Source organism: Glycine max, chromosome 8, assembly GCF_000004515.6.
Source record: "Glycine max cultivar Williams 82 chromosome 8, Glycine_max_v4.0, whole genome shotgun sequence".
In the NCBI taxonomy this organism is placed as follows: domain Eukaryota; kingdom Viridiplantae; phylum Streptophyta; class Magnoliopsida; order Fabales; family Fabaceae; genus Glycine; species Glycine max.
The window spans coordinates 34,475,539-34,493,031 of record NC_038244.2 but is presented as its reverse complement, the minus strand read 5'-3'; positions in this window follow the sequence as shown (position 1 = coordinate 34,493,031).

The window sequence follows — 17,493 nt, the reverse complement described above, 5'->3', positions numbered from 1 at the left end:
ATCAAACTACAATAATAAATAAAGTCAAACAGCAAAATTAAAGTTGACAAATACAAAGTTAGGGTTAGGGTTTATGAGTTAGTTGTAGTACGAGTTAGGTTTATGACTTAGTGTTTATGAGTTAGGTTTTAGGGTTATGGGGTTGTGTTATGAGTTTGGGTTAGGGTTATGGGTTATGGGTTAGGGTTAGGGTTAGTGGTTTATGTTTAGGGTTAATTAGTTATTTTTAGGGTTAGTGGATGGGGTTTAGGGTTAGTGAGTTATTTTTAGGGTTAGTGGTTTATGTTTAGGGTTAGTGGATGGGGTTTAGGGTTAGTGGTTTATTTTTAGGGTTAGTGGATGGGGTTTAGGGTTAGTGGTTTATTTTTAGGGTTAGTGGATGGGGTTAGTGGTTTATTTTTAGGGTTAGTGGATGGGGTTTAGGGTTAGTGGTTTATTTTTAGGGTTAGTGGATGGGGTTTAGGGTTAGTGGTTTAGGGTTTAGGGTTAGTGGTTTATGTTTAGGGTTAATTAGTTATTTTTAGGGTGAGGGGTTAGTGTTTTGGGTTAGTGGTTGATTTTTAGTGTTAGTGGATGGGGTTTAGGGTTAGTGGTTTATTTTTATGGGTAGGGTTTATGAATTAGGGTTTAGGGTAATGAGTTAGGTGCATGGCTATGAGTTAGGGTTAGGGTTTATGAGTCAATGGTTATGACTTAGGTTATGGGTTAGGGTTATGGGTAGGGTGTATGAGTTACGGTATAGGGTTATGAGTTAGGTGTAGTTATATGAGTTAGGGTTAGGGTTATGGTTAAGTAATCATAATGACTATTTTTATGTCGCGCATCAAACTAAAATAATAAATAAAATCATAAAGAAAAATTAAAGTAGATAAATCAAAATAAGTAATTTTAGCTACTAATTTTAGCTTTCTCATCTTTTATTGATTTGAAGCTACTAATTTTAGGGGTAGTGGTTCAGGTTAAGTGTTAGGGGTTAGGTTTATGAGTTACGGTTAGGGTTATGAGTTATGGTTATGGTTTATTATTTAGGGTTAGAGTTGATGAGTTAACTTTAGGACGTAGGGTTTATGAGTTAGTTGTAGGGGTTATGGGTTAGTGTTATTATTTAGGGTTAGGGTTAGGGTTAGAGTTTTAAGGTAGGGTTATTAGTTAGGGTTAGAGGTTTATTTTTAGGGTTAGTGGATGGGGTTTAGGGTTAGTGGTAGAGTTTATGAGTTAGGGTTAGTGAATGGGGTTTAGGGTTAGTGAGATATTTTTAGGGTTAGTGGATGGGGTTTAGGGTTAGTGAGTTATTTTTAGGGTTAGTGGATGGGGTTTAGGGTTATGGGTTAGTTTTAGGGGTTAAGGGTTAGGGGTAGAGTTTGTGAGGTAGGGTTAGTGGATGGGGTTTAGGGTTATGGGTTAGTTTTAGGGGTTAAGGGTTAGGGGTAGAGTTTGTGAGGTAGGGTTAGTGGATGGGGTTTAGGGTTGATGGTTAGTGATTAGGGTTTAGGGGTAGTGGTTGAGGTTAAGTGTTAGGGGTTAGGGTTTAGGGGGATGGGTTAGTGTTTAGGGGTAGTGGTTGAGGTTAAGGGTTAGGGGTTAGGGTTTATGGTTAGTGGTTAGGGTTTAGGGTTAGTGGTTAGGGTTTAGGGGGTAGTTGTTTATTTTTAGGGTTAGTGGTTTATTTTAAGGGTTAGTGGTTTAGGTTTACGGTTTATGTTTATGGTTTTAACTAACGAATTGATTAAACCCCACAAATAAGTCATGTACAAAAGGCAAAATGTTTTTAACTACCGAATTCATTGAACCCCAGAAATTCAATACATTGAACAGAACGGAAACAAATACAAGTCACTCGACTAACATACATAAATCAAGGATTTGAACAACTCCCACGCTCAGATTGCATTGGACAGCGACGCCTGTTATGCCCTTCGGCTCCACATCTACTGCATTTTGTTCGGTGCTCAGATGGTTCGACCCAATCCATCTCATTTCTTATCCTTGTTGATTTTGGCCGACCTTTCGCACGAATTGTGGTTGGGTCAGGGATAAGTGTCCATGTGTCATCAGAAGGAGGAATAGCCGCTTCATTCCCAAGAGGCCACCATTGTGCGGAGTAAGCTTTTAAGATGTGCTCATTTGTATAAACAACATCTATATATTGGTAGTAGTTCATGCTCACGTAACCACAAGCTGCAATAATATGTGAACATGGATAGTGAAGCGCAGAATACCTTCCGCATTGACAATGACGATCATTCAAGTTTACTGCCCACTTTTGTCCGCCACGTTGCGTTATAGGGTTGAAGCTCTCCTCTACTTCAAACCTTGTGGAGTGGATATCATACACGCGAACGATGTGCGTACAAGCTTGTTCTTGATTTTTCCTCAGTTCTTTAACAAGCTTTGAACAATATACTTGGCCTTCATTTAACTGTCTTTGGGCTTGGCGGCCACGCTCAACAAAGTACTTTCGACACCTACTGTACGTTGATTTCACCAATGCTGTTATGGGAATTTTGCGACAATCCTTTAAAACCTTATTGATACATTCTGAGAGGTTCGTTGTCATGTGGCCATATCGACGTCCTTCTCTATCGTAAGCCATCGTCCAATTTTCTTTTGAGATGCGATCAATCCATGTTGCTATGGCTGGACTTAGTTCACGAAATTTTTCTAAATTTTGATAAAAAATGTGCTTGCAAGGAGTGTAGGCTGCATAAAATTAGTTATGAATAACAATTTAAAGTATAAATGAAAGTAAAATAAACGTGGCCATCAAATATGAAATTTTACCCAATTTCTTCAACATTTCTTTTTGTTTTGCATTATTGAATTTTCGATTGAAGTTGCTTGCTATGTGTCGCACGCAGTAGACATGATAACCGTGGGGAGGTTGCCAGCCAAGTGCTTCGTTAGCGACAGCGGACTTTATACTTGTGTGTCGATCAGATATCAGACAAATACCATTTTTATCTATTACATGTTCACGCAAGTGTGCCAAAAACCATGACCACGCTGTCAACGTCTCACCTTCCACCACCGCGAATGCTAGAGGAAGGACACCACCATTTCCATCTTGGGATGTCGCCATTAAGAGGGTCCCACGGTATTTGCCGTACAAATGTGTGCCGTCAACTTGTATGATTGGCTTACAGTACTTGAAAGCCTCTTTACATTGGCCAAATGTCCAGAAAACTCTATGAAATTGGCGGTGTTCGCGACTAACCGTATTTCCAACGATAAAATCGTCATGTAGTATTTGAAAATACGATCTAGGAGAATGATTTTGCATGTGTGTTAGCCACGACGAAAGTTTCGCATATGACTCATCCCTATCACCATATTCAATAGCAATGGCTTTCTGTTTCGCCAACCAAGCTTTTTTGTACGACACCTTGTACGCAAATTGACTGTTAATCCTCTCTTGAATCAATGAAATTTTTATCGATGGATCTTCTCTGATCATGCCTGTCAATAGAATAACAAAATTTAAATGACAATTAAGGCTAAACAATAACATAATATGAACATAAAATACGTACCTACTACACAAGTCGCAATTAAATCTGAATCAAGTTTCTCGTGATCTTGGGTCATGGTCATATTGGAGACATGAGTGTGGTCCACCCCATTGAGTGACTTTCCATGAATCAGTCTTTTTAGATAGGATTGACCTCATGTAGAAAGGGCAAGGACAATCTGCATTTCTATTCAAGCAACAAACCACATACTTGTCCCATTTGCTTTCAACCACTTTGAAACTTTGATGCACCCTCATAACATATTGTTTGACCGCATTCTTGACCGCATCTTTACTATCAAATTCCATGCCAACATATAATTCTTGGCCAACATTAAAAGTGGATGGCATCTCCAAACCACAAATGTCCTCCTCATCAGGATGACTCCAGTTGATATTATTATAATGCAAAGCATCATTCCAAAATGGATTCTGAATTCCTTGTACACCTTATAGTCCAAAAAAAATTCAAATCATACTTATTTGGCATTAAATACAATTGTCGTGAAATAATAAATATATTGACTGAAGTATTTTTTAAGAGGAAATCATACCTTCTGCTGGGTGAACGATTCTTACTGGTGGAATCATCTCGGGGACTTCATTGTCTGTATCTGATATACCGTCAACACTGTCATCTTCGTCTAACGACTCTTCAACGTATGAGTTAGACACAAGATAATCATCATCATCATGATCATCATCTTCGTCAAGATTTAAATTGCTCATATTTTTTGGCGGTTGTGTGTAATCATTAGATACATAATTTCCACATGATGTAAGGGAATTTGCAGAATGAAACATTGAACCACCAGCCACATCCTTTTCTATGTACAATTCTAGAACTGACATTTCTTGTTGTTGTTTAAAACTTTCCAGCATCGTTTCAACGTCTTCGTCATCGCAAATTTGCAAGGCAATATATTTTCCTGACACTAAAAATCTACAACTGATAGCAGAAATAATTTCATTATTTTGTAACTTTACCTTGTCTCCAATTTTTTTCTTCAAAGCATTGAAACTAATTCCACGTTTAATCTGAATCGCTTTTTTACTGCCTTCAAATATTACACCATCATTATCTTCATATACCCTTCCATTGAAATACAACACTGTTATAACTGAATTCATCGTGTACCTACAAAAACAATATTTTAATTAATTATTCATAATAAATTCAAAATAGTCAATGGAAGGAATAAAAAAAATATTTTAGTGCAAACTAAGAAATAAAAAAAATTACTTAAAAAAATTACTTGAAAGCTGAAAGCTAGTTTAAATTAAAAATTACTTTCAAATAATTATAATACAAATTATTTTAGTGCCAACTAAGAAATAAAAAAAATTACTTAAAAGCTGAAAGCTAGTTTAAATTAAAAATTACTTTCAAAAAATTATAATACAAATTATTTTAGTGCAAACTAAGAAATAAAAAAAATTACTTAAAAAAATTACTTAAAAGCTGAAAGCTAGTTTAAATTAAAAATTAATTTCAAAAAATTATAATACAAATTATTTTAGTGCAAACTAAGAAATAAAAAAAATTACTTAAAAATAATTACTTCAAAGCTGAAAGCTAGTTTATATTAAAAATTACTTTCAAAAGATTATAATACAAATTATTTTAGTGCAAACTAAGAAATAAAAAAATTACTTAAAAAAAATTACTTCAAAGCTGAAATCTACTTTTAATTATAAATTACTTAAAAAAATTACAATACAAATTAGTTTACTGGAAACTAAGAAATAAAAATATTTACTTAAAAAAAAAACTAGTTTAAATTAAAAATTACTTTCAAAAAATTATAATACAAATTATTTTAGTGCAAACTAAGAAATAAAAAAAATTACTTAAAAAAATTACTTAAAAGCTGAAAGCTAGTTTAAATTAAAAATTAATTTCAAAAAATTATAATACAAATTATTTTAGTGCAAACTAAGAAATAAAAAAAATTACTTAAAAATAATTACTTCAAAGCTGAAAGCTAGTTTATATTAAAAATTACTTTCAAAAGATTATAATACAAATTATTTTAGTGCAAACTAAGAAATAAAAAAATTACTTAAAAAAAATTACTTCAAAGCTGAAATCTACTTTTAATTATAAATTACTTAAAAAAATTACAATACAAATTAGTTTACTGGAAACTAAGAAATAAAAATATTTACTTAAAAAAAAAATTTAAAGCTGAAATCTAGTTTTATTTAAAAATTACTTACAAAAATTATCATACAAATTATTTTACTGCAAAATAAGAACTAAAAAAAAATTTACTTCAAAGCTGAAATTTACTTTTAATAAAAAATTACTTAAAAAAAATTAGCATACAAATTAGTTTACTGGAAACTAACAAATAAAAAAATTATAGCCTCATTCAAATATTTAAAACTGAACAAGCAAATACAAAACTTTAGTTTGTATCGAGATTACTTTAAAATAATTACTTTAAAAAATTACTTATATTTGCTTGTCCCAGTACCTTTATTTTTACCCCAATTTATATCATTTTGCGAAAGTTTTGTTCGCCCATGGAGGCACCCATCATTTTCTAAAACTTTCATACTTATTACACTCCTATCAAATGCTTCACCTTACCACTTTCATCTCATTTCAGCTGAAATCAATTTCAAGTTTAATTCATCGCCTTAAATCAAGCACACACTAAAAGGTTTTCTTACAATCATCTATAATTAGAGTGTTAAGGAGCTTCTTTATGATATGATCAATAGGAATGCATTCTCTGTTAAAATATAACCTAATTTTCTATATATAATATAATTAATTTTTCATAATAAAAAAAATTACTTTCACAAAATTATAACACAAATTATAGTCTCATTCAAATATTTAAAACTGAACAAGTAAATACAAAATTTTATGCGGAATTCTTAGACACTCACAATTTTAAAATGAATTTGACGCCCTTAAATCTGATTATAGCAACGTTGAAGAAGCAATGAAATTGGAGCACGCAGCGTTGTGATAAATAAGCAACAAATTTAAAAACTAAAATTTGAGCACGCAACCTTGAGATAAGAACTGAGAATTTGAGTTTATATAGCACTTAAATCGCTACCAGCACTGGCTAGTTCTTCTTCCCTAAATCGCTGGTGGGAGTTGCAACTTGCCCTCAAGTTGTCAATGGCAGTTGCAACTCCCTACCTGAAAAAACGTACCCCTGCAAAAGCTGGAACCTCAAAAAAGCTGGAACCTAGGGCTGCAAAAGCAAAACCGCCAGTTTGACTGGCGGTTTGCTCACCTGTGCACAGACTCGCCAGAAGGAGAGGCGATTTGCAGACGTAGAACTCACCATCACCACTGGCGTTTTCCTTGCCACGTGGGAGATGGTCAGCAAACCGCCATTGCCAATGGCGGTTTGCTATATTTCCATGCATTTTACGTAACAAAACAACCCCCCCTTGTTAAATTTTTTAAAAGAACCCCATCTGAGGAAATATTTTGTAAAAGAACCCCAGATGGGGAAATTTGCCGTTACAAAAACTCAAACTCATGATATGAGTTGATACCATCAAATTTTGTACCAATGTTTTCTCCTTTAGAGCTATGATTAGATTTGACCCCTCAAAACAAATAGCACACTCCAGCACAGTGAAAATTCCAACATATACCTCAAACGCATGATGGAAATGAGCTATGAAGCATACATTTTCTAAAACTGAACAAAGACACTTTACTACGATTAATATCTAAATTATAGAATATGGAAATACCGTATATACACACAAATAAAAAATATGAAAAAAATATCTAAATTGATGGTACATTTATTTTTTTTAAATCAGCATTCTATATTTTTATAAGTGTATTAAGTGTGTAAAGTTGACAACTTAAATGTTTAACGTTCAAGTCAAGAAAAAGTAAATTTTAAAAAAATACCAAATAAGTGTTGAATAAACAAATGTCCGGGAAAAATATATCTGACATGATGACATTTTAAACAACAAAAAACTGTCCGTACTTCGTAAGAAAAGGAGGAAACCAGCACAAATGATAAGGAGGGATCGACGTCAGGTTGCAAAACCTTCTTAGCCCCATTAACCAAAAAAGTTGAAATATATAATATATAATATTATTAATATATACACCCAAATGAAAGAAACAAAAAATATAACAAGAAGCAGCATCCAATACCCATTAAAAAGAAAAATAATTATTGCACTCACAATAAAAATGGCCCAGATATGAGAATTGAGAAACAGTTCACATAACAAAGAGGTAAACAAAAGAAACATTCCAAGGTTGAAATTAATTAAATCAGAAAACAATTAAGAATGGAGTTGCCAACACAAAAGTAGGCAAAGAGAAGAGGTTGCTTTAAAGTGCATAAGTTGGTAGTGTCTACGGGAGAAATGTGAATAATGAAATAATACAATGTTTTTTATGATACAATGTTTTTTTATAATAACAAAATCTTGTGTTATTTATCTTATGGTGTCGTAATACATATTTTTGTAAGACAATTATTAACTATACATAAATTATTATAATAAAATGTTTTTTAAACATAAGTATTTTAATAGGATAATTAAAATACAACCATAAACTATTTAAATATTTAATTAAAATATCAATAAATGCAAATATAATTAAAAAATAATTAATATTTTTAATTTGTTAAGTAATGAATATTTTGAGACAAAAAAATTACATTAATAGATTCTGAACGAGTAATAAAAATTACTAGACTTGGCACCCATTAAATGCATGAGAATAAATATTTCATATATATTTTTTCTTTTTATTATATAAATTTTTTTTAAAATAAAACATTATTATTATATTTTTTTGTTATGTTCATTTTTTATAATATTATTTTAATACCTTAGGTTTTACGTTATTATTATTTTTGTAATAGCATTTAGTATTTTTCTCAATATCTATTTATTTCAAGTATTATACAAGAAAGTTAAAGACGGGTACATTTGTCAAGGGAATTTAACTTAGTTGAGTAGGGCGTATAAGTTATTTATTTGATTCTCACTTATATAAAAAAAAACTCACACATTTACCATTTTCTCCTCAAAAGATACAGGAGTTAGTATTTGATAACAATTTTCTTACAAAAAATTCTCTATCCAGTTTTTTATTTTATTTTATTATCTATCTATTATATATAGGAAATTCAATTCTCCTTTATTATTTATCGTACTGAATTTTTTCTTTCATTTTTTCTTTTTATTTTATTTTCTTTCTTTTTCTTTTTATATTTTTCTTGTTTCTTCTTTTATTCTGTTTAAGTTTTTTTTTCTTTTTATGTTTCTTTCTTTTTCTCTTTTTATTTTTTTCTTTTTCATATTTAGACTTATAGGATAACTTATGTATATAATAACTATTATTATATAAGAAAGATAAGGACTCATACATTTACCATTTTCTCCTCAAAAGATACAGGAGTTAATATCTGAATAACAATTTTTGTACAAAATATTCTCTTTCCAGTTTTTATTTTCTATTTTATCATCTATCTATTAATTATATAGGAAAATAAATTTTCCTTTATTATTTATCCTACTCATATTTTTCCCTTTTTTCCTTTTAATGTTTTTACTTTCTTTTTCTATTTTTATTTTTCTTATTTCTTTTTACGTTATTTTCTTTCTTTTTTCTTTTTTATGTTATTTTCTTTCTTTTTATATTTTATATGTTTAATTTTTTTCTTTCTATGTTTTATTTTTTTACATATTTAAACTTATAGTATTACTTATGTATATAATAACTATATTAAAAATTTCTAAAGTTAATATTAATTTATTTATTTATATTAAATAATACACAAATGTATTTACTTATAATAATATTATAAATAAATATTTATATTATGATGTTGATTTTTTGCATAAAAAATTAATTTAAATCTAATTAGTTAAAATATTTATACAAAATAAAATTTTATCTTATTTGTAGTAACTTCATATACGAAAAATTTAAGTAACTTAAATATAATATTCTTTTTTACATAAATATATTAAAATTATTTTTTTCAATTAAAATTAATTTATTAAACATATTTTTATTACAAAATAGTTTTAAATTAGTTTTATTTTTTTGTGATACAAATCAAAAGTATTATTCACGAAGGAAATCAACTCAAGTTAGATATGACAATTCGATTACAAAAAGTATTTTACACATAAGATTGGACTGGTGTAATTTGATTAAAAGTAATTGATTAAATCCTGTTCAAAGTAATTGCACCAATCTCAATTAAAAATTCCCACACTTTTGCTTGCCATAGTGATTCATATTAAAATCTTGCTCAAAAGTATTATTCACGAAAAAAAATCATGCCCAATCAATTGTATTTCCTCCCTTATTTTAATTAAATGAAACCAAGTAATCCTTTTCCTTTTTTAAAAAATTAGGTAATATAATCTTTTCAAAAATACTAGAATATGAATCATTTGATTACTTTTTTATTGTTGATCACTTTTGACAAAATTTGACACATACAATATTGGTAATATGTAGATATAATTCAATGGTTGGATCGATAAAATCATATTCTACACCAAGTTATTGAATACTATAATAGTTATTCAAATTACACAGGTATAATTTAATCTCTCACACCCTAATCTCTAAGACTGTAATTATACCTTAATTGTTTTATTTATTTGTTTTATAAAGCGTGTTAATCAATTTAATTTCACAATCATGTAGCATTGAGAAAACGTGAATTGAAATTTAGTAAATTTTTAAAACTTTTCATTAATTGCTTTCTGAAGTTGATACTCCAAGTTATAGTCTTATGGGATTCTTAATAATAGAAAACCAATATGATTTTGAAACATATGATTCTCACAAATAATATATAAACAATATGTATATTTCTCCATGGTGACACTTTTCTCAGGTGTGTTTTGATTCCTTGAAAGAGGAGAGTAACAAGAATTCGCTTCATTTGACTCTTCTTTCTATTCTCTATTTTTCGCGATGGCTAGGATTGAGAGAATACTCTAATGTCATGAACGAGACCTTATTTTACATTAATGAATATTATCACCTTAAAACCATTACTCCCATCAAATAACAATTATCTTTAGAATCTGCTCCACTTAAGCCCATTTATAATTTAGTTTGTAATAATCAATTATTTATTTATTAGTCCTTAATAAGTCACATGTCTCTCACATGAGACATTAAATCTTACATTCTCCCACTTGACTCATGTGACATTACCTAACATTATGGACAAATAAATAAATTAATTAAACTAACATAATGCACTTTGGAATGACTAAATTGTTCCATATATTGGGCACATCATAATTTCATAATTGAGAATATGAACTAATATGAGTCATGATGGTTGTATATCACTTAATAGATATAGTCCCTTCCATGTATGACAAATTAGACTTCTCCTTAATATGAACATAATCATCAGGAGCACATAAATGGTATGATATAAAGTCTTCATTTAAGACGATCACTATTAGAAAATAGACTTTCTACATCGGTTATTTATGACTTTCTACATCGATTTTTAATCGATGTTGAAAGTATTATCGTTAACATCGGGTTTTCAAAACCGATGTTAACGTAAAATTTATAACATCGGTTATCTAAATAACCGATGTTATATAATAAGAATTACACCAAAAAAATATATGAATGTTGACAATTGACATCGATTTTTATACAAAACCAATGTTAAGTGATAGATTAACATCGGTTTTGTATCAAAACCGATGTTAACGCATATATTAACATCAGTTTTCTATAAAAACCGAGGTTAAATTTTTATAGGTTAACATCAGGTTTTAAACAAAAACTGATGTTAATCTATAAGTTAACATCGGTTTTTATAAAAAAATTGATGTTAACGTTTTGGATATTAACATCGGTTTTTTTACAAAAACTGATATTAATATACACAAACAACATTGGTTTTTTGAGGAACCGATGTTAAGTTGTATGTTAACATCGATTTTTTTCAAAAACCGATGTTGTTTTTAGGTTTTTTTTTAATACACTTTCTGCTTTTACAAAAAACCCAAAATTTAACTTGTAAAATTGAAATTAGACCACATATCATAGCATATATCATTTGCATTATGCTTTCAAACAGTTTTTAGCATAAAACTATAGTAAACTATCAATTGATAACTATGAATAAATGATTTATTAATAACTATCAATAAAGAATATTCAATGTTCAAATGACATAGCAATTGGCAAAAATGATAAACAAGGTAGTAAACTAATTAAGTAACCTAAAATGAAATAGTTCCCTAACATTCTAACTTTGATTTGTAACTTTGAGATAAAATTGTGCCCACTGGATGCGAAGCGCCTTCAATCTCTCTGTTTCCAATGGTCTAACATCGTTAAAATACTGTATGATCAAATAAAACATAAGTTAATAATGTAATACCAATGACAAGAAAATAAACTTTGTTTGAAATAAACAATTATCGTTTCCCAATTATTCCTGAAAGTTCCTAAGATTATCGTGGACATCCAGTGCATGACGTAATAGCCGCACTCAGTGCTTTCTTTTTGTCTATTACACTAAATACATAATGAAATTTGGATATTAATTAAACGTTAACTACAATTAGTGTACACACACATAAGCAATATATATAAGTACAAGTTTTATTTAAATCACGTACCTTAACAACAATCCATCTAGCACCAGCCTTGGATTTAGGTTGTGGAGTATCATCAAGTCCTTTCAAAGCACTGTTGAATACGAGGAACATTAAAATATTGATGTTGTTGAGTTATGCTAATGCAAATGTATTGAAAACAACATTGACCTGTTAATTATTCCCTTAAGGTAGTTGTCTGACCTGTTATGCAAGGAAAAAAACCAGACAACAAGGTTTTCCTTAGGCAGAATGACGACCATTTGCCAATGTCCGCTGCAATGGAGATGAATATGGGTTATTGTAGTATTATACATTATTTAAATTTAGTTGTTTTGTTTGACCTACCCATTACAGGTAGGATCCAAGGTAGACATCGCATTTTGAACTTTGCATCCAACTCTTGATGTGACTTTCCGATTCAAACTGCGATTGCCCAGATCTCTGAGTGGACTGTGGCTTGAGGAATCCATACACATCGAAATTCCCTGCTCGCATACTTGTCTCAGTCAGATGCCTGTTGTTGTTAAGACAAAGTTAATTATGTATGAATTTAAAACAATAACTTAGGTAATTAACAATAATCTGAATTGACTTACATAATCCATAACTGTAAAATAGATATGCTGAGACATTGACCATCGTGTGTAATTTCGGAGAGATCTGCATGCTTGATGTACAATGGGAAGTCTTGATTAAACACCCCGAACACGGTAGCATCCCACATAACTTGGAGAGGCCTCAAGAAAAGATGTGGGATGGTCAATGTCATCAGATATAGGGGATCATCGACCTCAGGATGTGCCCTATCTGGAGGCTTTGCTGGAGACACAACTGCCTGTTTATCAAACATAGCGAAATAACATAATTTAATTATAGTGAACAAATCAATTGAAAAAAAGAAGCATATAATCAGAGTAAAATACTTGTTATGATAAAGGCTTCACGAGATGTGTCGGCCAAACAATGAAGGTGTTAAGTGTCTGCCCCACTAAAATAACCTTGTCAGTGGGTACAGGAACGGGAGCCTTTGCATCTTTAACCTCCTCAACACTAACTCTCACTTGGCGATGCAAAAAAGGGATGTTGTGAACAGCTGTGGATCCCTCATAAACTCTTCCTAGGGAAACTAGATGGGAAGGATTTTCTTCGATGTACAGCCCGCATTTGTCTAAGTCACCCGTCTCTGGATCGGTCGGTGAGGGATCAACATAACTCCACTTTGTGCTAACACGAGTAGCTGAGGGACCAACCTTAGGCTCTGGAGGCAGTGCAAGTCCCTGTAATTGCATCTGTGATTGAAGTTGGGACTGCATCTGGCTGAAGGATGTCATCAGCTGCCGAGTCACTTTTTCTGTGATCGACTCCTCTAACTGGTCCCTGATTTGTTGAGTCAGCTGCTCGAATTCTTCGGGAAGGATGGAGGAGGAATTACGGGAGCTTCATGGAGGTGATCTGAAGTATTGCTTGATGGTGACACTGGCTCTAGCAGCATGCACACGGCTAGGGTGTTCAGGTCGCCCAATGGCAGTAGTCAGGACATCCTGACGTCCATGAGGGACAAACGAACCCTGTGACGCCTACTCCTCTAAAGAATCATGTACATAACACATATATTTGTCCAAGGCATTCACAGAATAAACAAATATAATTACAATTCTTAATTGAAAATGACTTACAATCTTCTCAGCAATTTCCTTTACGGCCTCAGACATCATCTACCCAATTTTCTTGGTGCGGGCCATCTTCCACTTCACGTGTCGTCTGATGGGAGATGGAGGGTTAATGACGCCCTCAGTGCTTCCGGATTGAGCAGCTTCCTCTAATTTTTTCTTTGTCTTCTCAGCCATCAGCTTCTGTTCTAAATAATCATAACCCCCACGAGACAACACGTGGGGGGCGGTGTTTTGCTTCTGGATGGTCTGTGCTTTTTTCCGCACATCCTGCAAAAATCGAACATTAATGAAAATGATTACTACAATCTATTATAAGAATTGAATTTTTAGTGGAAAATCATTCAAATTACAAAGTACATACCTCCCACGAGGGATCTCTGTGGGTTTGACAAAACTAGGCCCATTTCTCCTTGCTAATGTTGTATTTTTCATAGACAGTGTCGTCCACACCATCCTTGTCTGCTGCAAGTGCCCATTTCCTAGTCAAATTGGATTTAAATTGCCTCCACCGCTTGTTGACAGTCTGATGAACTTTTTTCTTTGTCCTACTGTCAGAAGCTTCAGGGATTTCAAATTCCGCTTGACAAACAATAAATTAGGTTTTATTGTTAGTAAATTATAAATTTTGGCTACTAAAGAAAATCAAAGAAGAAAACTAAAATACCTAAATATCCTCCCATATCAAATCCTTCTGACCAGCAGGGACTTTCATCCAGGTCTCGTATGTCGCGTCGACCTTATCATGAGCGACAATCCCCAAATATGTTCTTAATTTCTTCTTGTGGGGACCGTCGGCCTTGCCGGTCGCAGGATCGACGTGGACCACTGGTCTCTCTGCCCTAGGTGGTCTAGTGGCCAAGGATCATAGCCGTGTCGCTTTACATGTCCGCTTCAAGGTGGGCGGAGACGCTGATGCTACTATAGGAGGAGGAGGAGGAGGAGGAGGCGAGGTAGGTGGAGTAGCCATGGTCCTGTAAAGAGAAAAACTTGAGTTAGTTAACATTATCAAAAACCACAGTATGAGTTATGTAAATCAATTTACCGAAATCAAACACATAATTAGAAAATTACATTAGACGATGTTAATTAATTCTCCTTCATCATGATCATTATGATTAGCATGAACGTCGTCAGCTTCTTCTTCTCCGACGATGTTAGGAGTCATTTGTGTGGACAAAGGACTAACATAACTATCCATGTATGAATCATCATCTTCTACATTAACACCAATTTTTTTCCCATGTAGAACCACACACCAACTTTCATCACAAGGGTCTTGCACATAAAATACCTGTTTAGCTTGTTTTGCCATGATGAAAGGGTCATTGTGGTAACCTAGTTTCTTTAGGTCTACCAACATAAATCCTACATCATCGGTCCGCACGCCGGTGTTGCTGTCAACCCATTTACATTTGAAAACACATACAATAAATTTGTCATAGTTAAGTTCCCAAATTTCATCAATGAACCCAAAGTAAGGGATGGAAGCTACACAGGGATTGTTATCATGCACACTTGCGAAGTGTTGAGATTCAGCCCTTAGGGTGACCCTGCTATTTTGCATTGTACTTTTGTCGTCTTATGCTTTTGGGTAAAAGGAATACTTGTTTATGTCTTATCCTTGCCAAGTTATAACATTTCTTTCAACAATAGATGCTTCCGGACGATGTAGATGCTTGGTATACCCTTTTAAGATCTTCATGTATCGCTCAACTGGGTACATCTGTCGCAAATAAACAGGATCACAACATTTGATTTTTCTGACCAGATGAACTATTAAGTGCATCATGATGTCAAAGAAAGTATGAGGAAAATACATCTCCAACTAGCACAGTATAATTTTGGCCTCATTTTCCAGGTCATCAAACTTGACAGGATCAAGGACTTTGCTACATATGGCATTGAAGAAAAAGCACAGGCGAGTTATGGCTAACCTGACTTTGTTAGACAAAATGTCCCGTATGGCCACGACTAACAATTGTTGCATCAACACGTGACAATCGTGAGACTTTAAACCTACCAGCTTAAGCTCCTTCAATTGCATAAGACTCTTAATATTTAAAGAGTATCATTGTGGAACTTTGACCCGGCGCAGACACTGACAAAAGCTTATGTTCTCCTTTCTGGACAAAGTATGACAAGCTGGAGGCAAGTATATTTTTTTCCCATCAGACCTTGGATGCAACTGCGATCGTATACCCATGTTAGCTAGATCTTAACGGGTATTCAGACCATCTTTCGTCTTGCCTTGAATGTTAAGGAGTGTCCCAATGACACTGTCACATACATTTTTTTCCACATGCATAACATCAATACAATGTATAACATCTAGATCAGACCAGTACGAAAGATCAAAGAAAATGGACCTCTTATTCCATATGCAACTCTTACTTTTATCCTTCTTTTGGGTCTTTCCAAATACAGTATTAAGGTGTTCAACCTGCTGGAAGACCTGCTCACCAGTCAATGGTATCGGCCCAGTTTCGTGCTCTTGACTTCCATTAAATGCTTTTTTCAATCGTTTGTAAGGGTGATGAGGTTTTAGAAAACGGTGATGCCTAGTGTACACTGTTTTCTACCATGTTTCAGTTATATGTAGCTTGTGTCTTCTTCACAGATGGGGCATGCATGATGATCCTTAACACTGTAACCGCTGAGATTTCCATATGCTGGAAAGTCATTAATGGTACAAAAAAGCATTGCACAAATTTCAAAAGTCTCCTTGCGAAACCCATCAAACACTAAAACTCCCTCGTCCCATAACTTTCTCAGGTCTTTAATCAACAGACTTAGATAAACATCAATGTCATTTCCTGGCTGTCTTGGGCCCAATATCATCATAGGCAACATCATGTATTTTCACTTAATGCATAACCAAGAAGGCAAATTGTAAATTACTAGCAGAATTGGCCATGAACTGTGTTGAGTGCTTAAATTGCCATATGGATTCATTCCCTCACTGGCTAGTCCAAGCCTAAGATTTCTTGCCTCTTTCCCGAAATCCAAATACAAACCATCAATCTTCTTCCACTGCGAGTAATCAGCCAGATGACAGACCATTCCATCAGAGTTTCTCCCATTTGCATGCCAGGTAAGGTCTTTTGCGTCGTCTCCATTAGCAAAAAGATGCTTAAACCTTGGAATGATGGGAAGATACCATAACACCTTCGCTGGAAGACCTTTCTTTGTGTTTTCATCAGAACTGCAGTCCTCATCATCCTTGACTTTGTACCGTGACGCTTCACACCTAGGGCATTTGGACATTTCTTCGAATTCATGCCTGTACAGTATGCAATCATTCGGGCAAGCATGAATCTTCTATTACTCCATACCCATCGGACACTGTATCTTCTTGGCCTGATAGTAACTTTTAAGCAATGTGTTTTCCTCTGGAAGCAGCTCGTGCACTACTTGGAGCAGTGAAGTAAAGCTTTTGCCACTCCACCCATATCTGGCCTTGACATTAACTAGACTTAACACCACCGACAACAACGTCAAGGAATTCTTGCACCCCGTATACAAAGGCTTCTTTGAGTCACTCTGCAATCCTTCATACGTAGGTGCATGTGCTTGTTGAAAAGACTCTTGTCCAAGGTCACGAATCATATCCTCCAAGTGATCTCCCATTTCTACATCAAATGGTTTAGATTGGGACCTACTCTGCATGTCTGTCAATTCACCATGCCATATCCA